The 13,068-nt window shown below is 29.5% G+C and overlaps 2 protein-coding genes across 2 annotated transcripts in view; one reads left to right on the top strand and one right to left on the bottom strand.

Annotated features, from left to right (window-relative positions):
- The window catches only part of LOC142331572 (calcium uptake protein 1 homolog, mitochondrial-like), a 622,753-nt gene that overhangs the window by 92,742 nt on the left and 516,943 nt on the right, over positions 1-13,068 (top strand). The window lies entirely within an intron of this gene.
- LOC142331571 (uncharacterized) overlaps positions 1-13,068 on the bottom strand; it is a 393,077-nt gene that overhangs the window by 206,590 nt on the left and 173,419 nt on the right. The gene's annotated exons all lie outside the window — the stretch shown is intronic.

The raw sequence follows: 13,068 nt of genomic DNA, 5'->3' as shown, positions 1-13,068 counted from the left end.
CCGAATTTTCAAAGATATTGTCGGTTTTTGCTTCTCTTGGTAAATTCCTGTGTATTTGTTAAGTGAAATATTCGTTCTTTGATTTTAAGTAGGATTTCTTACGGCTCTATTCATCTTTGTCTCTCTCTCTCTCTCTCTTACTCTGTTTTTCTTCATACCTTAATTCTCGTTAGTTTTAAGTTTTTAATGTTGTCCAAAATTACTTGTTCCACTTTTCCTTCTTCCTGGTGGCTTCACTTCAAAGCATCCTTATATACAAAGCGATTTTTTTCAGTTTCATTAACTGTTGTATCAAGTTTCATCATTCTTCTTCCTTTTCGATATTTCTCATCCCCTTTATGCTTAGATACCATACAACCTCAAAATAAATATTGTATTTTTAATTGTATTTATTCTTTGGTGATCTCTCTAGTTCGTTTCCATTTCTACAAACCTCATACACGTTTGTCTTTCTTCAATAAAGTTAAATTAAACATCTGGATAACGGAATTAATGTTCTACAAAAATTAAGATGCTCAGAAGTGAAATCAAGAAATGAAGATACATTTTTAAATTAATTCTCGTATTTCGTGTTAAATAGCCCAAATAATTCATTTTTTTTTTTTATATTTTTATGAATAAAAAAAAAAAATGTACATATTTATTTATGTAGAGGTAAAACGTAAGTTGGCTTAAAATACTGTATTCCAAAAGTATAGCTTTTCTAGTATTATTTTCCAGTGAGAAGTAGACAATACATAACATTAGACAATATCTCAATAGAATCTCAATAAAATGTATAATGATAATACCTTTTAAATTGATTTGAAGCATCATACAATTTTGTATTCATTATTTTACAAATTTAGTCTGGTTTATGACAGTTTTTTTATTAAATATAGTCAATTGATCAAATTGACGCCTTTTTTAAAACGACCTTTTGGCACTATGTATCTGACAGAACATATACGGTCAAGTGCATTTTCCATTTTTTTTTCTTCCGTAAGGTCCTTCACTGGTAAGCAGAACAAAGTGTATCAAACGTTTTCGTTACAGAATGGAAGCTGCTGTTTGGTTGTTGAGACGTAACGGTGCGGTAATGGGGAAGCTAAATCGTCTAACTACCAATTCGTGGTTTCTCGGTCCTAATACAATCGACTCCTGATTTCACCCATTATTTCTTTCGTTTTGACGGCTGAAGTTCAAAAATCTAATTTTTACCAATTTTTTTAAAAGAAAAGTACGGTATTATTTCGGTTGCATGGTGGAAGAAGGAGGTGAAAATGAATTTTCTTTACGTTTTGAAGAATGGGTGGGGTGAAAAGTTCCGGGCCTCACACAGAAATGGTGTTCGTACGCTTAATTTCTCGATTGAGTCGGATGATTCATTTTTCATTAGTTTTCTATAAGAACTTCAAATCGCTGTATCACTTAATATAGTATTTAGAGTCCGTCCAAGTGGACAATTAGGACGCTTTTTGGAAAATAACAAAACGAGAAATTCTTGCAGTAATTAAATACTACCCACAGGGTTGGTCTAGTGGTGAAGAAGATGTCTTCCTAAATCAGCTGATTTGGAAGTCGAGAGTTCCAGTGTTCAAGTCCTACTAAAGTCAGTTATTTTTACACGGATTTAAATAGAAGACCGTGGATACCGGTGTTCTTTGGTGGTTGGGTTTCAATTAACCACACATCTCAGGAGTGGTCGAACTGAGACCTGTACAAAACTACACTTCATTTACACTCATACATATCATCTTCTTTCATCCTCTAAAGTATTACCCTGAAAGGTAATTATGGGAGGCTAACCAGGAAAAATAAAAGTAATTAAATACTATCGCTTCTCGGCCTCTTGGCTAATATCAATGTTTAGTAATTAAATACTTTTTTCTGAAAGGGTTAAATGCATAAGAAATTAAAGAAAAGCTTCATACAAACAGTTAAACGCTGGGTCGCAGAGTTTAAAATGGGTCGAACACCAATTAGCGATGAACCACGCAGTGGACGTCCTTTTGAAGCGAATACGCTACAAATTAAAGAAAGTGCATAAAATCGTTTTGGCAGATCGTCAAGTGACGATGAATGAGTTAGCAGAGTTTGAATCTGGGTATGAACAAGCTGTGCCCTAGACGGGTGACGCGTTTTCTCATGCCCGACTAAAAGCAATGCCAAAAAACATTTCAAGTGGTTGTCTCGAGCTCTTTCGACGTAATCCAGAGGAATTTTTACGTCGATTTGTGACAGTCGATGAAACTGATCTGGCTTCCAGTATCTATCACATGATTCCTAACCTAAATAAAATGGCTTGGAGGGAAGAAATTTTCGAAAAATAATGAAGTAATTGCCGCCGTAGATGGTTATTCTATGGAATTCGATTAATCGACGTAATGAACTGGCATAAGAGGTCTTGTGAATTGCTGGGATAAGTGTACGACATTAATTATTGAAAAAATAAATCAAAGTGTACCCAGAAAAACCTTGTTTTCTTATCCAGGCCTGGAACTTTACAACCAATCCGCATTTCTCAGTAAACTTTTGAAATATTACATTGATTTTTTTCTGTAACTAATTTTTCATCAATTTCCCCTCAGACCTTATTTTAAAGAAAATAAGAAATAATTCTAAGTTTATTGATCAGTGATGTCCGGTTTCCCTGGAAGTGGTGCTGAAATTTTTTTCCGTTCACAAACCGAAAGCGATTGAAAATTTTATATTTATTTTATTTTAATTTTTATGTTTTAAATTCAGTTTAATAAAAAAGTTTCGTTTTTTTCAATTCAATGCAAAAGCATAAAGTAGTATTTCAAAAGAAACTACTTCTGTTCGTTTATATCATTTATAATAAATAAATTTAAAACGATAAAAATATGAAACTATACATTTTTTATTGTCGTGTATCAGTAAGAAAATCCAATATGTTAATCAGATGACTCGAATCTGTGATTTATATTCTATTGTAAGTTTTATTTTATGTATTTGAATTATCTGGATTAAATATAACTTTGATCCCGTCTGATCCAGATAAAGGGAATTTTACTGTAATAAAATCATCCCTCTCCTCGGTAAAGTACTACTGGTATCTTATCGTGTATTGCGGTTTATTATGTCAATTATATATAAAAAATTATGAAACACGTAACATTATAATTATACTTTTCTGATAAAACAACTAAAATATTTTTCTCTTAAACAAATATTATATTTTTTTTCTTCTCATTATGTCAGATTATATTTATGAAACACGTCCCTGAGTTTTCATATTTTAATAAATGAGTATAAATGATTTTTTAAATTTTAAAAATAAAGTTATATTTATACTGGACAGAAATATATTTACATATAAACCGGTTTATTTTAAATTGTTAGGTTTATTAGTAGTTTCTTGTATATTCTGATAGGAGTAGATGAATTTCCTGTAGTTATTAATTCATTTTTTAGTAGGAGGGGAATCCCACACAAAATAATTTTGAAATATTATTTCTATCACTTTTTTGTTAATTATTTCCCGAGTTAGTAAATAAATTAAAGTAAATATTTTACCTAAAGGAAGCATATAGCTCCCGTTCAACATTTAAATGAAAAAAAATATATATATTGATTTTTTTTAATTTTGCTTTCGCGTGAGATTTTTCCTCAAAATACATCTTAAATATTTTACATGAATAAATTAATATTTTCTCTATACGTAATTTGGAACCGCTATCCAGTATTTTTAAGTTATTTTGTAAGCCAGTATTTAAAAAATAATATTATTATATTCTATTTAAAAGCTCATCAAATTTAAAAATATTTAAACAGTATTACTTAAACAGTTTTTTTTTTTAGTAAACTGAATATGAAATGAAAAAATATTTTTGTTTTAAAATAATTAATATGATAGTAATGAAAGAAAACCAAACAACACCAACATATAATAATAATAATTTAATTATTACTTTTACTAACAAAATCAAGCACACGACATGGATTATTGACATCACCAAGCCATCAAAAGTAGATGCACTGACAATATATTCAAATAAGAGATGTAGCAAATCAGATCGGGAGAAATATGGGTGCAGGAATTTGTTAGGACAGTGTCGGTAATCATCGGTGCAATGGGAGAAATACCAAAACCTCTTCGTGGATCCTTAAAATCTCTTAGCGTATTGCCTAAAATTTATCTCGCAATGCAAAAAGGTAAACACCTATAGTATCGTGAGATGATACGTAATGGTTTATGTCAGGCATGAACAAAACAATTAAACAATGGTTAATCCTCGTTCCTTTTTCATAGGAGCCAGGTGAAGGTTCCCAGACTGGTTTCGGCCGTGATTAATAATAAATTATTATTAGTAATAATGTATGTTCGTAAGAAAGGAAGGAATTGGATATACACCGTAATACGGAGAATATATCTTTACCTAGTCAATATAATCAGAACGCACGCCTCGACAAATGCAGTTTAATTAATTGTGACTCGTGGAGCAATAATGAACAAGGTTTCAGCTGTCGTTCCCCTCTGGGATACTAGAGGATTAAAATTCAAATAAAAAATAAAGATAAAAAAAAATATGAAATAACATCCTCTTTGCATCCAATTCCCTAATTCCCTCCTTGAGTGTGTATTACATAACTCAGATCACAGGTTTGTTAGATGAACACCGGATGGTTAGAGGTGTAATTACTTTTTTAAATTATGGGAATTAAAACGTTTAACACATTAAAAATAAATAAATTGTGCATTTCAAATTAACTAAATCAGATATCTAATTTTGAAGAAACACAAAAAAGAGATTGTCATTAAAAAGGTTGAAATTGGTACCATGCAAGGAAAAATAGAATAATAATAATAATAATAAATAAATAAAAAAAATAATAATAGAAAATAAATGAATTTCATCGTAAGTTTATTAAGTCTTACGTCAATTAATAATGCTATATTATTATAAACATCAATTTAACATACTTCATAAAAATTACAAACATAAATCCCACATTAGGTGGAAAACTTATTTACGAAACATACAATTAAGAGAATAAGTTAAATTAAATTAAAAACGTTATTTCAAATTAAAAAAAAAGAATGTATTGTAAATATACATAAATAATCTATATGAAAGTGTAAACGATCCGAACCCAAATTTATAAAAATATACCTTGACATATGTGAAATAAAGAATAAACTTGAATTCAGACAGATTTTAAAAGATTTAACGTCTATTAATAATTAATTTCTCGAACATGGTACCGCTGATATGTTAAATAAATAATATTAACAATTAATTAAATTGAACAGCACCTTGATATGAACTCAAGATCTTTCGGCTTACTTGAAAGCGATCATCAGGAGATAAAATTATTACATTGAAATTAAAAATTTAAAAGATCACAGTTAACAGTCATGACTGTCCGGTTCTATCAGTACGGTGAAACTATCCGGTACTCCAGTAAGGTGGATTTCATTAATTGTTAATATTATTTATTTACTCTATTAATATTTCAAACTCATCGTTACGTATAATAACGTCAATTTTGTATAGTACTTTGTAATTTCGCTGTATTGCTGCACGCACCCAACCTGATAATTATCGAGCGAGTAGCCTGATGTATCGCTACGCGATAGTAATCTGAACATCATTATGGCGTTAAAGCCGTTCGTTTATTTTGTGGATCCTATAAACAAAAATTATTTTTATCGCGATCATTCACCAAATTAATGCGATCTGTAGTATTTTTTTGATTAAAAAAAAAATAGTTTTATCAAAATTGTTTAGGAGGATTTTTATAAACCAAATATATTTTTTTAAATTTATTTTTTATTTAGAACTGTTGATCTAGATCTAGTAGTAAGAATTAAAATTTATAAAATTAGAGATCTGTAAACTTTTTCATTAGGAACTAAAAGTGATTTTTGTAATCTATTACTCACCTTCTTATATTTATTATTTTAATCTCCGCTTCTCAATTTAAGGAAGATTTTAATCCGTAATATATATTGTTTCATTAGAAAAAGTGAAAAACAATATTACTGAGAAGGAGTCAAAGCACTGTTTATCACAAACCCAAAAAAGATGTTTAAAACAATAATTGTTTGAAGGACACATACTATTTTCTTCAAACTCTTTACAATACACAAATAATTGCCCCTCACCCCTAAAATCGTTTAAATATTTTAAAGCATTTCGAAATTAGTATCCGTTTTCTGTATTTTTTTATTGGCTTGATGACTTACTTCACTACAGAAGCTTGGAAATTTGTACCTGGGAATATGGAAATGACATTTTGTAGCGTATGAAAAATACCATGCCTGACCGGGATTCGAACCTGGGACCCTTGGATGAAAGGCCTAGAATTTACCATTCGCTACGAAAATCTGGCAGATTTAAATTTATTTATTTAGTGACTCATATCGACTTATTATGTTGTAGATAACAACTAGAATCTTGTAGATTCTATTAATTATCAGTATACTTCAAACAGGCTAATATCTGATACGTAATTCATGCTCTGGGTCGCCAGTAACATAAGTTTGATGTTCATACAATTAGACAAGTTCTGTGCATCAAGCTGATGAAACTATTCTCGTTGTGAGAAAAATTGTTTTTTTTTTTTATTATTATTATATATTTTGGCTATTCGTTTTTAAGTAGATTCATATTAAGTAAATACTTTCAGCAAGTCCTAATATTTCTTTTGTTTGGTTGATGAATAGGGTTTACATGATGTTAATAATTGTAAGAACAAGATATGTATTAGTTGTGTAGTAATTGATTTTTTTTATGTCTAATTAATGTTTGGAATCCAAAAATATGAAACATTTAGACCAATAAATAGAAAATTAAAAATTTTAATTTATCCTTGCGTTTATATTTATGAATGAGCAATCTTTCCTAAAAAGAATAGCGACTAATTTAAAAAAAAGTAACGACATTCACTTCTATCAAACTGGATAATAAATATTTTCATGTAACTCAACACGGTAATTCAGCATACAAGAAAGAATTTTGTTAAGCTTCTATCGCAATTTTTTAACAATTACCGAACCATTTAAAAGATCTATAAAATAGAATATAAAGCAACTTTTTCTGACTGACTGATACATCAACGCCCAGAAGAAATTACTGAAGATAAATTAATGAAAATTTGTATTCATTTCTTCTTTTAGTGTAAGTGCATTCTACGAAAGGACTTTTGAAGATTTCGAGTTTAAACGATTAACCATGAAATTTATAATTTTTTTTTTTTAATTTCTCTTGTGATTTTGTCCAGATTACAGTTTTACCGTTGTTTCCCTTGACTCTTGGCTACTTCTGCGACAGCTCCTTTTTTTTGGGGGGGAGTATCTTATCTTTTCTTTTTTAACGTGATCTATGTAATATATTGTGTATCGATCGAAATAGAAATTTATTTACTTATAAATACAAATAATTTAAATACAGAAATAGAATATTACATTAGAGCTGTTCTAAAATACCCCTAAAACGATATTAATTGGAACATTTTTGTGCGTATTGTTAATATATTTTGAGGATTAGAAGAAAATACCATATCTCCCTCCAATAACCGTTACTCTTACTCTAACCTATTTTCTCCACCGTTAAAATCGTATAAGATAATAAGTTTTATAGATTATTTCTTATTAGACATTTTTGTATATACTGTACTGAAGATTTTCCCAGACGTTTCAGTTTAATTTTTTGTTTATATATTATTGGAACGAACAAAATTGAAATGTATTTATCATTCCATATTTCTACCAAATAAATTTATACAGCAAGTTAAGATTAATGGGTTTTTACGAAATATTTGGGTGGTTTGAAGTACATATTTTTAAGCCTGCCAGCAAGACGCCGTATAAAAAATGTAAAATAAAACAAAGTAAATTATTAGGTGTAGATGAATTAATTAAATATTACTCATCACCAGCTGAGAGTTTTAGAATTATTTTGTTAGTATATACATTTATTATGAATATTTGGCCTACTAGTAAATATATACATTAACCGTGTAAGATATAAACAGGTTTATTGACATAAATTATGTTACACCTCAGAATGCTGTTTATGAATAAACATTTTCGTTGTTACTAATTAGCATTAAGTTTAAAAGCAAATTGTCTTTGGAATTCTGACACACCTAAACACTTATCTCGTATATAAAGTCGTATTGTCTTTGACGGTTATCTAAAACAGTTACATAAATTGTTCGATGCTTGTACGAGAGATGGTTCTTGCACTTCCGTAATGTTAAATTAAATGTTTTTGAATTGTAATTTATATGTAAATGTTTCATAATCTAATGTTGAAGATTTGTAAAACCGACTTGAAAATTTCTATCTATTTTAAAATACAGCTCGGTTACCAAATAGAGAACTCAGGTCAACGAGACAGACTAAACACAAGTAATCTTATGGGTTGAGGCTAGTGTAGCCATCTAAACTAAAAAAAATCCCTTTCGGCACGCCCAAAGGAGGAGGTAGTTTTAACCGGTGGTAAGTAGGGAATAAAATAAAAACCACCTTGAAATCAAGAAAAACTTCAAATTTACTCGATACGACAATGGTAGCATTAGAAAAAAGTTTCACTTATTTAGTACACGACAAGCCCATCTTCTTAAAATTCCAGCAAAATTTTGGTCATCCCTTGCCGTAAGGGTTAGCCATATCAAAAATTATTTAAGGCAAAGGTTTTAGGTAATGTTTAGAGGACTAACGACCACTTTAAACCGATTCGATAATGTGCCTATTAATGGAGGTATGATAGTTTTGTCTTCAAAACCCCATTTTCCCAGCCATGGGCAAATCAAAAGACTTTACTGAAATAAGTTGTAGGCCCTTATACAAAGAATAATAGGAACTTTAAACAAATTATATATTGTACTTTATTAAAAACGTTATAGCGATATTTTGTTTTTTTCGAACAGACCCCCATTTCCATTCGCTTAGTCCGATTTTACCCGTTAACGAACTCGACCGAGAAGAAGAACGAGGAATTTTTAAGGAACAATTTGAAAGTGATTGGAGCAAAATTACAGCAGTTTTCGTGCCCACTGTAAGTTAAATACATATACACACGTTTGAGCTGACGGTGTTTCTGGAAGTAGTGAAATACGAAGTTATGTCGAAATTTTCCGGAAGTTGAATCATGTACCCATTATATAGATAGCTTTCTTATGAAATCTACCTGAAACATTAGATTGTCCAAAAATATAATGAAGTAAACTACTTTGTAATTTGGGGAGTTTTACCCATTTACAACCCCTTAAAATTGGATAATTCATTCTGTTTAAAAAATATATATTTTATGCAAAAATAAAAACAATAATCTATTTTTAATTATTAAAGAATTTTTACTGATTTTGAATAAAAGCCCACTTAAAACCATAACCTCGTTTGTATTAAACATCGGACCTTTAGTTATTAATATCACGTTATCATTTTCAAGTCATTTAAATATAAAGTAAAGTGATGCGTTAATATGGGTGTAAGTTGCTCTATGTTATTCGTATTGCATTGCAATATTACATTTAAACTTGTTTTTCATATATAATTTATTATAAGCGCGTCATTACACGTGTATTTTTTTATAAATTTTGTTTTTATAAGATAGGAATTTTTAATATTATTACGTTCTATTTAATGAAATGTTTTATCTCTTTTATTTTAAATTTGTATATAGATAATTTAATTTTTAAATAGCAAATGTAATAATATGTTTTATTACTTTAGACCGGAACACTCGTTTATAGTTCTATTTTTTAATATGTCGACATTCGTATATAAACAACAACAAATACATATATGTAACCTTTTACTGCAAGGGTTATTATCTTTTTTTCTGATTAGCCTCCGGAACTACCGTGTATTATTTCAGTGGATGAATGAGGATGATATGTATGAATGTGAATGAAGTGTAGTCTTGTACAGTCTCAGGTCGACCATTCGTGAGATGTGCGGTTAATTGAATCCCAGCCACCAAAGAACAATGGTATCCACTATCTAGTATTCAAATCCGTAAAAAGGTTATTCTTGCCTTTGCTAGGATTTGAACTTAGAACTCTCGACTTAGAAATCAGCTGATTTGCGATGACGAAATCATCACTAGACCAACCCGGTGGGTTTACCAATTAAGCCTGGTGCTACTCTTCAAGATCTACGAAATCGAATTGTTATAGCAGTGAATTTAAAAACCAGGGACCGGTTACCAATAAAAATAATTTGGAACCAATTAAAATAATTGACTGTTATTTATAAATATCGATTTTTACATCCATGTACGAAGTAAAGGAAGTATTGTGTTCACGAAAAATTCTGTTTCAGATTTCAAGGGAAATTTTGATTTGACCATCCCTGAATCCATTTTGACTATCTTCGGCGTGACGTCTGTACGCACGTATGTGCGTATATATCTCGCATAACTCAAAAACGATTAGGCGTAGAATGTTGAAATTGTGGATTTTGGACTGTTTTAACATCTAATTGTGCAACTTCCCTTTTGATTGCAATCGACTTGACCAAAAGTGTTCAAAAAAGCGCAAATTCTAAACATTGGATTTTGGAGGTTTTCTTAACTGTAGTAATAAGCCCTCGTTGAGAGCTTTTCAACGATGTATAATAAGTGGTACTTATTTTCATTGATTCCAGAGTTATAGCCAAATAAAATTTTAATTAATGAAATATATGGGCTCTTAAATGGAGAAGGTATATTGGTTCGAATCCGACTTCATTCCTTTTTTTTTGAAAGAGAAAAGTACATAAAATTTTATTTCACTAATAACTTCTGATTCCTTTTCATATATATATATTTTTTTTATTGTTATTGAATTATTGTTTATTTTAAAACTTTTTTTACTATCGGAGGTTAATTATTATTAATAAATCAATATAATTAAATTTAAAAAAAGTTGAAAAAGATAAGATTTCACCGGATTTAAGGAGGGGATAAAAAAATTTCCATCTTAAAGTTAAGAAAAACCTCAAATTTACTCAATACGACAATGGTTGCATGTGAAAAAAGTTTCATATGTTTAGCATACGGGAAGCCCATCTTACAATTCCCGCAAAATTTTGGCCATCCCTTGCCGTAAGGGTTGGTCATATCGAAAATTGTTTCAGACAAAACTTTTCGGTAATGTTTAGAGGACTAACGATCACTAGGTATGGTTTTATTTTTTCTTCAAAACCCAATTTTTTCCACCCCCTTGGCCAGTGGTTGGTGATATCAATAAACTTTACTTACATACGTTTTAGGCCCTTGTCCAAAGAATCATAGGAACTTTAAACGAATTCGATATTTTACTTAATAAAATGGTCGTAGCAATATTTTGTTTTTTTTTCGAAAAAGCTCCCTCTATTCCACCCCCATGGTCCGATTTTGGCTGTTAACGAATTCGACGGAAATTTTGGGTCGAGTTTTTTTTTAGGTAACAATTTGAAAATGATTGGCACAAAATTACGGCAGTTATCGTGTCCACAAAAAAGAGAAATAAATAAATAAATAAATATATATATATATATATATATATATGTGTGTGTGTGTGTGTGTGTGTGTGTGTGTGTGTGTGTGTGTCTAAACTTTTGAGCTGACGGTGACTTTGGCTTTTGGCTTTGGAGATGTGAAACGCAAAGATATGTCGTAATTTTCCGGAAGTCGAGTCATGGTACCAATTACAATAGGTAGCTTTCTTATGAAATCCACTAAATAAATTATTTTTGCAATGATTTTAATTTAACCAGTACATATCTGACTGCCACATTTTTATTAAATTAAAAATAATATAATAAAACTAATTTTATAAAAATGTATCAAAATATTCTTCCAATGAAATTTTTATGTACTACTTTTTTATCACCGTGTTGATTATTTCAAATTATATTTTTTTTACTGCGTTGTTTATAAGAGATTTTAAATTTTTAGAGATAATAAATCTTTAGAGATTTATTAATTATACTAACCTTCGACGCGCCCAATGGACGTGTCTCGGCTACTGTCGTCCCTTCGGGGCTCGGGCCGAATTTTTCCTTATTCATTTAAGCGTTTGCTCATAAAACACTTCCAAACAAAAACAAAACATCCAGCCAAAAATCACACCAAACAGCTACATGCTCGCGCCTCCTTCATACAACTTTGATATAAATAGAACCAAACTAAATAACTTTTTTCTTGATATTAAATTATACTCATGGCCGAAAACAACTTTGTCCTGAGTGATACCTATCGTATTCACTTATACCTAACTACTAAAAATTAATCAACCCCAAAAAATTACTAAATCTCTGAGAGTTCAACTCTGACGAAAAACTCGGGACTTTTACTATAAAAATTATTTGTAAATGATATAAATGTCTTATCGTAATGTAATTTGTTGTAAAATATATATTTTTTAATATTTTTATCAATCGTGGAGTAACTTTTTTATTGTTTATGGATTGAAATAAAATTAATTATAAGATATAAAACACCGGTTTTGTAAAATAAAAAAAATCATCGAGAATTTATTTATACAAATCAAATATTACTAAAGTTTCTTTATTAAATCGTAATGTTATTATTTAGCCTTAGGAATTCAAACTAATTTTGTCGTTATTGTAATAATCACACAATAAATATTATATTTTTACATCCCGTTTTTAATGCTACACCGGAATGTAAAAAAACTGTCTGTTGAAAGGATACGAGGGCGTTTAGTAACAATTACGCACTCACTTTTATCAGTCCAGCTATCTAGTAACTGTGGATTTTAAAATACCAACAAGATTACTTTCGATAAAACATCCTGTTATAAACTAACGTAACTTAAGAATTAATTTTTAGTTAGAATGTAGTTTTACATTGGCTTTTAGCAATTAGTTTAAAAAAAAATTAACGATTGGATGGATTGTAATTATCTAGCTTTAATAAGTACGGATAAAAAAGTAAATTAAAACTTGTTTCAAACCAGAAACTGAAAAACTTTCATTATTAGACCTGTAAAAAAAGGAAGTTGTACTTTAGTTTTTAATCTTAATAAAGCATTTAATTATAAAAAAATTGTGGTGAACAATTTACTTAAAATTAAAAACAAAAATTAGTAAAAAAAAAGAAAGTTGTTTCGTCGATGAGTTTTTAA

The sequence above is a fragment of the Lycorma delicatula genome, chromosome 10, assembly GCF_047948215.1.
Source record: "Lycorma delicatula isolate Av1 chromosome 10, ASM4794821v1, whole genome shotgun sequence".
Taxonomy (NCBI): domain Eukaryota; kingdom Metazoa; phylum Arthropoda; class Insecta; order Hemiptera; family Fulgoridae; genus Lycorma; species Lycorma delicatula.
This window is presented reverse-complemented; position numbering and strand designations above follow the sequence as displayed.